Source organism: Rhynchophorus ferrugineus, unplaced genomic scaffold (assembly GCF_030347505.1).
Source record: "Rhynchophorus ferrugineus isolate W39M unplaced genomic scaffold, kcgeb_rfMv2 rfM640, whole genome shotgun sequence".
Lineage (NCBI taxonomy): Eukaryota > Metazoa > Arthropoda > Insecta > Coleoptera > Curculionidae > Rhynchophorus > Rhynchophorus ferrugineus.
In genome coordinates, this window is record NW_027473217.1 from 22,501 (window position 1) to 36,109 (window position 13,609).

At 43.4% G+C, this 13,609-nt stretch overlaps 3 non-coding genes across 3 annotated transcripts in view; all 3 read right to left on the minus strand.

Annotated features, from left to right (window-relative positions):
• Positions 1 to 1,365, minus strand: part of LOC143206308 (large subunit ribosomal RNA) — a 4,098-nt gene extending 2,733 nt beyond the window's left edge. Inside the window, exon 1 of the ribosomal RNA XR_013008291.1 lies at positions 1 to 1,365. This exon is cut by the window's left edge and continues 2,733 nt beyond it. This is a non-coding gene — a ribosomal RNA (large subunit ribosomal RNA).
• A 419-nt stretch (positions 1,366 to 1,784) lies between these two features.
• On the minus strand, positions 1,785 to 1,939 carry LOC143206309 (5.8S ribosomal RNA). Its single transcript, XR_013008292.1, has one exon. It is a non-coding gene; the product is annotated as a 5.8S ribosomal RNA (ribosomal RNA).
• Positions 1,940 to 2,644: 705 nt separating this feature from the next.
• LOC143206311 (small subunit ribosomal RNA) lies at positions 2,645 to 4,633 on the minus strand. Its single transcript, XR_013008294.1, has one exon. It is a non-coding gene; the product is annotated as a small subunit ribosomal RNA (ribosomal RNA).
• Positions 4,634 to 13,609: the final 8,976 nt, after the last annotated feature.

Genomic DNA, 13,609 nt, shown 5'->3' on the forward strand with positions numbered 1-13,609 from the left:
TCATTTAAGCAAGCCGGAGATCTCACCCATTTAAAGTTTGAGAATAGGTTGAGGTCGTTTCGACCCCAATGCCTCTAATCATTCGCTTTACCGGATGAGACTCGTACGCTACGAGCGCCAGCTATCCTGAGGGAAACTTCGGAGGGAACCAGCTACTAGATGGTTCGATTAGTCTTTCGCCCCTATACCCAGTTCCGACGATCGATTTGCACGTCAGAATCGCTACGGACCTCCATCAGGGTTTCCCCTGACTTCGTCCTGACCAGGCATAGTTCACCATCTTTCGGGTCCCAGCGTGTACGCTCTTGGTGCGCCTCTTCTCGCGATGAGAACGAGACGCCCCGGGAATGCGGAGCGGCCACTTTTAAGGGTAAACCGCCCATCTTCCCTGAGTTCGTGCGAGACGAACTTTCACTTTCATTACGCCTTTAGGTTTAGTGATTCCCAATGACTCGCGCACATGCTAGACTCCTTGGTCCGTGTTTCAAGACGGGTCCTGAAAGTACCCAAAGCTATAGCGTCGCCGATCGGTCTAGGTCTGTTCGAGAACCTCGTCGCCAACAGTCATCAGAGGTCGGAAACGGCACCGGGTCCGATTACCGACGTGCATCTGACGCGCTTGCGACGAGCCGAACGCTAACGAGTAGCGGCCTTAAACCATTCGGTATACCGTCGAGCGAGTCGACCGCGAACACGAGGGTCCGTAAACGAAAACGGCGCGAACCGCAGTCTACGGTCTCCACCTCGAGCCTTAAGCCGACGCCCAACGGATCGCGACGTCCTACAAGGAGAAAAGTGCACGCGTTCGTCGCCGGATCGACGTACGAAAGGCGCGCGCAACGCCGAAACGTCACGTGTCACGCGATCGCACGCCGCCTACTACGAGCCGCGAATGAATTTCTCCCTTCGACCTTTCGGGTTTCTCAGGTTTACCCCTAAACGGTTTCACGTACTCTTGAACTCTCTCTTCAAAGTGCTTTTCAACTTTCCCTCACGGTACTTGTTCGCTATCGGTCTCGTGGTTATATTTAGCCTTAGATGGAGTTTACCACCCGCTTAGGGCTGCACTCTCAAGCAACCCGACTCTAAGGAGAGATCCTCTCGCCGTCAGTCACGGTCGCTACGGGCCTGGCACCCTCTATGGGCTGTTGCCCCGTTCAAGATGGACTTGGACGCGCGACGTAACGTCGAGATAATGGACCCTCCCGAACACCACATTTCCCGGCGCCCGATGTCGGCCGCGGGATTCGGTGCTGGGCTAATCCCTGTTCGCTCGCAGCTACTAAGGGAATCCTAGTTAGTTTCTTTTCCTCCGCTTAGTAATATGCTTAAATTCAGCGGGTAGTCTCACCTGCTCTGAGGTCGCTAGTTTAATATGCGTGGCGCTCGTAATCATCATAATAATGAAGATTAGGAGCCAATACGAAATATAAAAGTTTAGAATGGAAAAGACGCGCCGTCGAAAAACGGTGTTTTCTCCCTCGTATTCGAGAGACAACGCACCTACGATCCGACGTCGATTAAAAACTAATTTTATCGGATACGACGATCGTATTAATGGTGCGCGCTACGTTTATCACAAAAACGTGCGAACGACCGTTTTAAACACGTCTCATCCCTTTCATATTCGTACGACCCGTACGAGAGAGTTAGGTCACACGTACGGGTCCGCTGTCACGTTTTAGAACGTCGCGATCGAATCGCGCTTATACGCTCAGCACGCTCAGACATTTCTCGTCGATCGCGAAGATCAAAGAAAATCCGAGCAGTCTTGAAATGAGATACGACCCTCAGCCAGGAGTGGTCCGGGTATGAGATCCCAGGACCGCAATGTGCGTTCGAAATGTCGATGTTCATGTGTCCTGCAGTTCACAAGTTGACGCGCAATTAGCTGCGTTCTTCATCGACCCACGAGCCAAGTGATCCACCGTTTAGGGTAATCTTTTTTTAAGTTAGGTTTTAAACGCATATCGAAACGTTTCTATTATAAGACGACGACGACGACGACGCGCGCTCACGTCATAGACAGCGCTTGCGCCCCTTTCGCAGCCGCCGTCGACTTTAAAACGCTCTTACGGTTTATTTTCGTCTTCTCCACTACACACAACGAGAGGAGCGGAGACAGACTACTCGAAATGGTGACGTTCGTTGTAAATTTTCGTCGTCTCACCTCGTACGACAACAAAAGAGCATACGCTGATCATAGTTTGGCAATATTTTCGTAAACTAAATCTCACCCTTTTGGAATGAAACAAACGAAGGGTGATAAGATTTTCGTAAACTAATCACATTACCGATCATCGTATATGTTCGTCGATATGAGGATCGAAACGTCGATTAGAAATATAATTGGCAAAATCGTTTTATTTTGCGCTCGATTTGTCCATTTATAACGAAATCCGTCGTAGGCCGACGATTATTACTCGTCGTCCTATATAACAACATCTTCATCGTATATATCTCCGCTTTCGGGCGTACATCTTTTAAAACCATATATTATAGGTACCCGAAAACAGCTACGTTGACGACGTCGAAATTCGATCGGAACTTCCGAACTTCGTAGATGGCTCTTTAACGTTCGACAATGATTTTTACAGACTTGTACGTTTACCTATTATATATATATAGGCATAACAACACACTGTAATGATCCTTCCGCAGGTTCACCTACGGAAACCTTGTTACGACTTTTACTTCCTCTAAATGATCAAGTTTGGTCATCTTTTCCTACACATCGACGACGCCGAAACGCCATCGCGTGTCGATCCGAAGACCTCACTAAATCATTCAATCGGTAGTAGCGACGGGCGGTGTGTACAAAGGGCAGGGACGTAATCAACGCGAGCTTATGACTCGCGCTTACTGGGAATTCCTCGTTCATGGGGAACAATTGCAAGCCCCAATCCCTAGCACGAAGGAGGTTCAGCGGGTTACCCGGGCCGCTCGGCCAGGGAAGACACGCTGATTCCTTCAGTGTAGCGCGCGTGCGGCCCAGAACATCTAAGGGCATCACAGACCTGTTATTGCTCAATCTCGTGCGGCTAGAAGCCGCCTGTCCCTCTAAGAAGAATAGTTTGTACGCCGACAGTAAAAACCGCGCACGAACCGCGAAACCCGAAAGCAACGCGGCCGGCGGGCCTTTAGGATGTCAAAAAGCGCCTAGTTAGCAGGCTAGAGTCTCGTTCGTTATCGGAATTAACCAGACAAATCGCTCCACCAACTAAGAACGGCCATGCACCACCACCCACCGAATCAAGAAAGAGCTCTCAATCTGTCAATCCTTCCGGTGTCCGGGCCTGGTGAGGTTTCCCGTGTTGAGTCAAATTAAGCCGCAGGCTCCACTCCTGGTGGTGCCCTTCCGTCAATTCCTTTAAGTTTCAGCTTTGCAACCATACTTCCCCCGGAACCCAAAAGCTTTGGTTTCCCGGAAGCTGCCCGTCGAGTCATATTAGGGAACGTCGACGGATCGCTAGCTGGCATCGTTTAAGGTTAGAACTAGGGCGGTATCTGATCGCCTTCGAACCTCTAACTTTCGTTCTTGATCAATGAAAGCGTTTTTGGCAAATGCTTTCGCTTCTGTTCGTCTTGCGACGATCCAAGAATTTCACCTCTAACGTCGCAATACGAATGCCCCCATCCGTTCCTATTAATCATTACCTCGGGGTTCCGAAAACCAACAAAATAGAACCGAGGTCCTATTCCATTATTCCATGCATACAGTATTCAGGCGAAATTTTAGCCTGCTTTGAGCACTCTAATTTGTTCAAAGTAAACGTGCCGGCCCACCTCGACACTCAGTAAAGAGCACCGCGGCAGGATTGAGTTGGGCCGTCGTAACCACGACGCGCACAACACGCACGCCGAAACGCACGCGCGACGGCGACGCGACACGACTAAGCCCACCGGCAGGACGTCTCGCGAAAAACACGCCAGTTAACACCGCGAACGATGAACCGGCGGCGCGAGACACAAATTCGACTACGAGCTTTTTAACCGCAACAACTTTAATATACGCTATTGGAGCTGGAATTACCGCGGCTGCTGGCACCAGACTGGCCCTCCAATTGATCCTCGTTAAAGGGTTTAGAGTGTACTCATTCCGATTACGGGGCCTCGGATGAGTCCCGTATCGTTATTTTTCGTCACTACCTCCCCGTGCCGGGAGTGGGTAATTTGCGCGCCTGCTGCCTTCCTTGGATGTGGTAGCCGTTTCTCAGGCTCCCTCTCCGGAATCGAACCCTGATTCCCCGTTACCCGTTACGACCATGGTAGGCGCAGAACCTACCATCGACAGTTGATAAGGCAGACATTTGAAAGATGCGTCGCCGGTGCGAGACCGTGCGATCAGCTTAAAGTTATTCAGAGTCACCAAGTTGTACGATGACGAGCGCGAACCCGAAACCGATTGGTTTTGATCTAATAAAAGCACTCCTTCCATCTCTGGTCGGAGCTCTGTTTGCATGTATTAGCTCTAGAATTACCACAGTTATCCAAGTAATTGTGGGTACGATCTAAGGAACCATAACTGATTTAATGAGCCTTTCGCGGTTTCACCTTAATTCGGTATGTACTGAGACATGCATGGCTTAATCTTTGAGACAAGCATATGACTACTGGCAGGATCAACCAGGGAACTGTTCTTATTATTTTATCGACACGAAGCAGATAAAACAAATACAGACACAGTTTATTTTATAAGTTTGACTTATAAAGAAACGTGTGCGTAAGACGACGATATATAATATATATCGACGACTAATAAAAAGGAGGTGCATGATAGCGCGCCTAGACGACGGAAAAACCGGTCCGAGGCGCCACGCTCTTACATTTTAATATTAGTTGTCTAATAAAACAAAACGATATCATCATCTTAGACACATCTTTTGTTTTTTTTATACACAACCGATCGACTAGGCACCCAATTATCTCGATTATCGACGACGATCGTCGACTACGTCGAAAATTGGATGCCGCAAAATATCGTTCGGCGTTTATAAGACCTCGAAAAACATTCTCTCCGAACCCTTCGCTAGATAGAAATATATAAAGCGACAAGGAAACCTCGTACGAGAAACGTTTCGTGATTTTTTATTTTATTCTCGCTCGGAGAGCAGAGAGCTATCGCAAAATGTGTTGCTGTTTTATGAACGTTCCGATGAAAAACCGATACGTCCATAAAAATAATAATTCCAATCGCATATGAATCGTGGATCATCTTCTTCTAACGAAGCCGAATGTTCCCGCCGAATTCGCGATCTCGCAGTGATACCGTCGTCGTCGTCGTACGCTTCCCGATATATCGAAAAAAACCGACCAGGAAGAACAACGAAACGACGATACAAAATCGCGAGAGCGTTACGAATATATAATAACACGACGAAATACGCTTTTTATTTAGATAAATAAAAAAATACGGTTCGGATCTTATATATTAACATATAATATGTAATACCACCTTCGCTGATCAAAAGCCACTCGGTAAAAGTGTCACAGCGCCGGTCGACCCGACCCGTCGTATCCGTCTCTCGTATCGCCCCACGTAGAAGCGCACACGATTTAAGCGCGGGTCTCTCGCCAGCTATCGGAAATGTATGGGTGTTTTAGAACAGATCGTTTATACGGACGTTGCGCAAATTTTTCGTTTTTACGTCTGCCCGTTCTCGTTATTATCGGAATGTTCCGATGAATAAACTTTAGCTTTAGACAACGTGAACTTCTAAAGCAATAATTTTAACCTCTCGTGTTAATACGTCCTCAGGCCGTTTCTAGACTGCCGATCACGTTCTTTAAAAGTCGGAAAATTCCGATCCATAAAATTATGCTAGTAGAATGTAAAGATCCTTCATAGGATGGATACTGTCACATATCGATACGGCGATCGGAGTAAAACTGTTCTCACGTATTTCAGGACATTTTAGGTTGTTACGTCGGCCCGTTCGTTATTATCGGTATATACCTATGAATAAATGTTTTGCTTGTAGAACGTAAGATTCCAAAAGAATGATTCGCCGAAACGATGGTGCACCCTTACGATCGGATATTTGCCGCTTATTGGCCATTTTCTATAATTCATCCGTTAGATATCGTTTATCGACTACGGATAAGGTTTTCCGATATCAGAATGTTCCTAAGGATGATTCGAAAGTGATTTGAACGAAGAATTTGATAGAATGAATCCTTTATTTATCCATTGAGTACAGGGTACGGAGTGTCTGCGGGGTCAGCTAATATATTATATTTCTCTCTCGACGTAATGGTAACTCGAAGTCCGAACCGCGCTCATGAAGCTCGGTTTCAATCCAATCCATGTTGGTCGGTTCCTCGAGAGGAACGCCGTATCTTCGCGGTCGACCGCCTAATGAATCAGGTGGTAAAAGTCCAAGCCCAGCGCGGCAACGGCAGGCGCGTTCAACGTTTTAACTGCCAATTCTACGGTCATTCATCGGCCAACTGTAAAGCCACTCCGGCCTACGTCAAGTCCCAAAGACAGAAATTCCCCGCCGAAATGCACCAACTGTTGAGAACCATACACCGCAAATTACTCGGGATGCAAGTGCCGACCTACTCCAAAAACAACCAAACCCAAAAGACCAATTCCTCCCCCCACTCATGTACGGGGAACTCAAGATAACAGTCGTCTGGCTGGTCTGGATTCCACTAGAACACGAACCCGATCTCCATTGGCGAAATACTCTTCGGAACATATTCAGATGACCAAGGAGATTTTCAGGCCATTTTCAACGCCATCAACCACACAGCTATTGGAAGAATTACTATCGGCCGGGATAATAGATGAGTTGGAACTTGGGCTTATTGCTCCAAGCGAACCAACTCACTACTCCTCCAATCGACCGACAATAATTGACTTTTTTATCTATCAAAATTCGAATCAAGCCTCTGACCTGCAAGTACTCCAAGATATCGATTCTGACCACAGGCCTATCCTCCTCACCCACCATCAGCGATTTTCCACTGAGTTCCACTGTCCCCAAGCAAGGTCAACCTAGTAAACGAAAAAAAAAGTATCTTCTCTTTGACGATCCTCATTATATTAGGACGATAGTTCCATTCTAAATTCTTGATTAATTACAGTTCCTATTTGTTCATTTCGAGACGTTCCCGTGATTAATACTTATCGTGTAGAAATTAGCCACAATCCACAATTAGCCACAGTTAGGAAAAATAAATTAATTATCATATAGTCATAAACGTAATAAAAATGAATACACATATTTTCGAAGTCACTCCAGAAATACTTTACCTTATTTTTAAATAACAATCTCGGGCCGTACCATTTTTACAAAACTTATTCTATATACTTACTATATAACAGATTATAATGATATAATATAATTCAATACAATAACTACAATATATATATATATATCTGAAAATTCTGTTTTTATAAAATGTCAGCTACTGTTTAACATTTCATTTTTTAAAATGTATATCCAATTGTGGTTCTGAAAAGAACCGATTTTGCAGGTAAGTAGTATATTGAAACACACATAGGTATGTGAATTAATTTACTTAGAACTGGTATATTTGGTGACTGCTTTGGTACCTTCGCTAACGGCGTGCTTAGCCAACTCACCGGTAACAATAACCTAACGGCGGTTTGGATTTCTCTGCTCGTGATCGTTGATCTCTTATTGTAATGGGCGAGACGCGACGCTTCGGCGGCTATCCTTTCGAATATATCGTTCACGAAAGAATTCATGATCGACATGGCCTTGCTGGAGATACCCGTATCGGGATGAACCTGCTTTAAAACTTTGTATATGTAAATCGCATAGCTTTCCCTTCCTCCTGCGCTTCTTTTTCTTGTCGCTCTTAGAGATATTTTTCTGGGCTTTTCCGGCTTTCTTGGCCGCCTTACCGCTTGTCTTCGGTGGCATTTCGAAATAAAAATCCCGACGTCTCACGTACCTCAAAGAGTACTTAACTAAAAAAATGCCTTTAATTCTAGAACTTATAACATTCGAAGGAACACTTCTAAGCCCCGCCCATAGCCCGAGTTAGAGTCTGATTGGTCGCGTATGATATAACGAGTTTGGCTCGCGGACAAAATTCCAGGCCGATCTGTAAGAAATTTCCAGTACCGTTTTTGATTTAAAGGTGAGCAGTATCTAACAACGATCGAGATTAACATGTCCGGACGTGGTAAAGGCGGAAAAGTGAAGGGAAAGGCGAAGTCTCGTTCCAATCGTGCGGGATTACAATTTCCTGTCGGTCGTATTCACCGACTTCTAAGGAAAGGAAATTATGCCGAACGCGTAGGGGCCGGTGCCTCCCGTTTACTTAGCTGCCGTAATGGAATATCTGGCGGCCGAAGTTCTCGAGTTGGCGGGTAACGCCGCTAGAGACAACAAGAAAAACAAGGATTATCCCTAGGCATTTACAATTGGCCATCAGAAAACGACGAGGAATTGAATAAACTGTTATCTGGCGTTACTATTGCCAGGGCGGCGTCTTGCCTAACATTCAAGCAGTATTATTGCCTAAAAAGACAGACAGCAAAACAAATAGATAACGCAAACCGTTTAAAGTTTTGCATACGCCCTTTAATATCGGTCCTTTTCAGGGCCAACAAAATCGTATAAAAAAGAAGTTAGAATACGCGTTCTTATTAAAGAATAAATATTAACTAGAAAATTTATAAATAATCTGATCTGTACTGAATATTCCTTTATTACTGTTTTAGAGTATCGATCGATCGGTTCCCTAATTAGTTACGGCTCTATCTAGAAAATAATCATTTAAGTAATAATAAGATAATAAATAAATTATATAAATATTCTTTCTTTTATAAAGTTATATTGTGGTTCTGAAAAGAACCGTTTTTTTTTTCTATTAAAAAAATACGGTCTTGGACGAACGTATTTTTTAGGGAAGTCGTAGCACGTCCAGGAGTGTCGGGATATTTGTAATTTTCAACTCCGTGTCTTCTTGATCTGACGATGAAATGTGTCGCCTGTTTAATATATCGTCATACGTAGTAGAAATAGTTTTATTTCTTTTTCTTTGGTGATACTGGTTTTTTAGTTTTCGCACCTTCACCAGCGGCAACACGAACAGTTGAGGTCGTCGTCTTAGCACTTTTCGGTTTAGGCGCCTTGGCTTTTTCGTAGGTCCGGCTTTATTAGATTTTTTCGCTTTGGAAGGCGATTTCGGGGATCTTGCGGCCGTGTTGCTTTTTGCTGCTTTCGAAGATGAACTATTAGCGGCGGCATTGGAAGCGGACGTAGTCGTGGCGGCGGTAGATTTCTTTCCTGTTTTCTTTTCGACGGCTTTTTTGGCAGAAGCTTTTTTCTCGGCCAAAGTTGCAGATTCACCTTTCTTACTTTAGCTGTGGTTTTCTTAGTTGAGGCGGAGGCGGCGGTCGTCTTTTTTTCCGTTTTCTCTGAGGTTTTTTTGGCAGACGCTTTTTTACCACCGGCTGTCGTAGCTGTCGCGGCACCTCCTACTGGTTTTCGTTTATTTTTCTGTCCGGTTTTGGCAGTGGCCGTTTTTCTTTTCTTCGTACCTGCGGCTGTCGTACCTCCTGCTTTACGTGCCGAAGCCGCTAATTTAAATGATCCGGAAGCTCCTTTGCCCTTCGTTTGTACCAAAACACCCGAAGCGATCCAACGTCTTTATATATTTCTTTATAAAGGGCGATAATTTGTCAGCATCCACTTTGTAATTGGCCGCTATGTATTTTTTAATAGCTCTGAAGGAAGTTCCGCCTTTCTCTTCAATCCTTTAATTGCACTCGTTACCATATCAGCGATCGGAGGATGACTAACTTTCGATTTAGAACTCTTCGCCTTGCTCGAAGTGGATTTTTTCTTTCTTCCCTCCTGCAGACGAACCTGCGCTACCGGCTGTAGCTGATGCGGCTCCCGTAGCCGACACCGAAGATGAATTCGACCCGGCCGGTGTGCCTGTTGACGATGCGTTAACAACGGCGGCGGAATTTCCTCCACTCCCTTGATTCGACGAAGGAGAAACCGCTTGTCCGCTAATATCGACGTCCGACATTCTGATATAATTTCTTAATTTTTCCTTATAAGAACGTTCTAATCACGATTCGTTTGACAAAGTTACGTACGTGCGTATGCTTCTCGTTCGCGTATTTTAACTGTCTGGCGGTCGCTCTCATTTAATGCGTACCCTATATGATATGAGCCGAACGGAGGACTGAACGGTCGAGCGCGAACGACGTTCCATATTCCGGCTTCGTCGAAACGTTCATCGAGCTTGGAACCGTTTACTTATTTCTCATATTAAATACATAAATCCTTTAGAATATCATACGATTTATGTTCGAGGCGTTAAAAGATAAAACGTAGTAGAAGTAGCAAACTTTACCAATAAATTTTACGTGACTATCGTCTTAGAAGGAAGCACAAAATCAAGCGTTGCTCTCGATTCCGTCGAAACTACCATTTACATTCGAGTTATAGACTTTCGGTTATAACTATGAAAATATATCTTTTCAAATCTACGTCCCCCGATATATCGTCTTTTGATATAAATGCAATTCCGTACAGATCTAATGCTATTATTGGAGAAACGAGACATATTATTCCTAATTGATGCGGTACAGATTGTTCGTTGTCCAAAACGAATCTATATCGAAACGTACCGTTGTCGAATTAACTGTAAGAAAACAATGACATGAAAATTAACCGATCCTATACTAATATACTTCTTATTTAACGGTTTCTTAACACCATCCGAACTCTGGGTTACAATCGAACGTATCGGGTGAGCAACGATATCGAGACGTCTATAAGAATATCGTGTCAAACCCTTCTGTATCGATACAATGCTCATATATATTATAGTATATTTTGCTTCTTTAGTTGAAATCTGTTTTCATAAATAGTTATCTAAAGTCAATAAATACATGGAACGCGATCTCCATACATACGTGCGTAGAACTACCGTACCTTCTTTGAAATCTTAAGGATTCTCCAAGCTCATCGACGCGAAGTTTATCTCGGAGTATTTTCTCTCTAAAGGAAAACTATATTAAAGCTTCAACGAAGATTCGGTATTCGATTGTTCACCATCATTTACATTCTTGTCATTAACCTAACATTTTATTATGAAATCTTATTTTAAACTTTATCTATCTTTTTATATTACGATCGTCTATTATAATGCAGTATATTTGTTACTTTACAAGTAAATCTTAGATGAAAGGAGCAGATATTTAATAAAATTTAACGTCATCTTAGTCCATTTTCGAATAATAAATTTCTTTTTTTATGCTAGTAAATTTGTGGCTCTGAAAAGAACCGTTGTTTTCTTTAGTTGAATAGATACGTTGTTCTGTTTTAATTGGTCAGCATATATAATACTTTATTTAACCGCCAAATCCGTATAGGGTTCGTCCTTGGCGTTTGAGGGCGTATACTACATCCATGGCAGTAACGTTTTCCTTTTGGCGTGTTCGGTATAAGTGACGGCGTCTCTGATAACGTTTTCCAAAAATACTTTTAATACACCTCTGGTTTCTTCATAAATTAGACCGGATATACGTTTAACTCCACCCCGCCTAGCCAATCTTCTGATGGCGGGGTTTCGTAATACCTTGGATATTATCACGAAGCACTTTACGATGCCGCTTAGCGCCTCCTTTTCCCAAACCTTTACCACCTTTACCTCTGCCCGTCATGATTTATTCAATTTAGTATTAAAAGAAAGCAAATTTATATCGAATTGTGCAGCGTACACCTCGAATACTACGGGTAACTATTTCAATTTCAAATCCTACCATGGGTTTTGTTGAGTTCGAATCGGGTCCCGCCCACAGATGCTAGCCGGACCAATCAGAATATCTTCACACATTATTAAAAAGGGAGATTTCTTTGACACCTTCGATCAGTTTCCAAAAGTTCGTTGGTGCTTGCGCTTGTAATCCTTCCTACACGTTTGAAGTCAGACCCGTTTAGACGATGGCTCGTACCAAGCAAACTGCTCGAAAATCAACCGGAGGTAAGGCTCCCAGAAAACAATTGGCTACTAAAGCAGCCAGGAAAAGCGCTCCCGCTACCGGTGGTGTTAAAAAACCGCATCGTTACAGACCCGGTACGGTCGCTCTAAGAGAAATCCGACGCTATCAGAAGAGTACCGAATTATTGATTAGGAAATTGCCTTTCCAACGATTGGTTCGCGAAATCGCTCAGGATTTCAAGACCGATTTACGTTTCCAAAGTTCGGCAGTGATGGCTTTGCAAGAAGCTAGCGAGGCCTATTTGGTTGGTCTCTTTGAAGACACCAATTTGTGTGCGATCCATGCTAAACGAGTAACTATCATGCCTAAGGACATTCAATTAGCCAGACGCATTAGAGGCGAACGTGCATAAATGCTACGGCTGTCCTATATTAAGGTCGTTTTTTGTATTTATATGAAAAAAAAAGGTTCTTCTCAGAACCACCAACTTCTATTAGAAAAAAGAGACATTGATATTTTTTTCCGTTTATATGACGCTTTAGTTATAATATTTGTGAATTGAATTTAGAATATTATGCTCACAAATATATTGTGAATATTGAGGAATCCTTAGTAATAAGGTGTGAACACCTGCTGGATTGACTTGAAGTTTATATCACGATAAGAAAGGGGTATCACATATACTGTTATTATGTTACCGTAAAGGAATGAATATATAAAATAAAATATTTTTTCTGGATATTTTAACATTTTTATGAACGATTACTATATTTTAATTTATTTGACTTCGTATATATCCTATCTTCTTAACAATAGTTTATTTCTTTTTTTCTTCTTTAAACATTTTGGGGCTCTGAAAAGAGCCGTTTTCCACCCTTCATATTATTATGATCACCTTCAAAATAATATATTTCGTTTACTTAGAACTGGTATATTTAGTGACAGCTTTGGTACCTTCGCTAACGGCATGCTTAGCCAATTCACCGGGTAACAATAACCTAACGGCGGTTTGGATTTCTCTGCTCGTGATGGTCGATCTTTTATTGTAATGGGCGAGGCGCGACGCTTCGGCGGCTATCCTTTCGAATATATCGTTCACGAAAGAATTCATAATCGACATGGCCTTGCTGGAAATACCCGTATCGGGATGAACCTGCTTTAAAACTTTGTATATGTAAATCGCGTAGCTTTCCTTCCTCCTACGCTTCTTTTTCTTATCGCTCTTAGAATGTTTTTCTGGGCTTTTCCAGCCTTTTTTGCCGCTTTACCGCTTGTCTTCGGTGGCATTTTAAACGAATGAGATTCGCGACCTACCCATACAGCAAAAGATAAAAGACTAAACCGAAATATACCTATAGTCGTTTAATTATTTGATAAATGACGCTACACTTCTAAGCTCCGCCCATTCTTGGCGTTATGTCGTAGAAAGCTCTGATTGGTCGAGTAGGAAACGTACTAGTGTTTTGAGAAGTTGCCGAATAAAAGCTATTCGCTGGACAGTTCACTGCCAGTTGTTCATTCGTTGTCGAAAGGACGTGAGCGTTGTCGCCATTAGTTTTTCGGTTATTTTTAGTTTAAAAAAGTTAGCAATACAATGTCTGGACGTGGTAAGGGTGGAAAAGTGAAGGGAAAGGCGAAATCTCGTTCCAACCGAGCGGGATT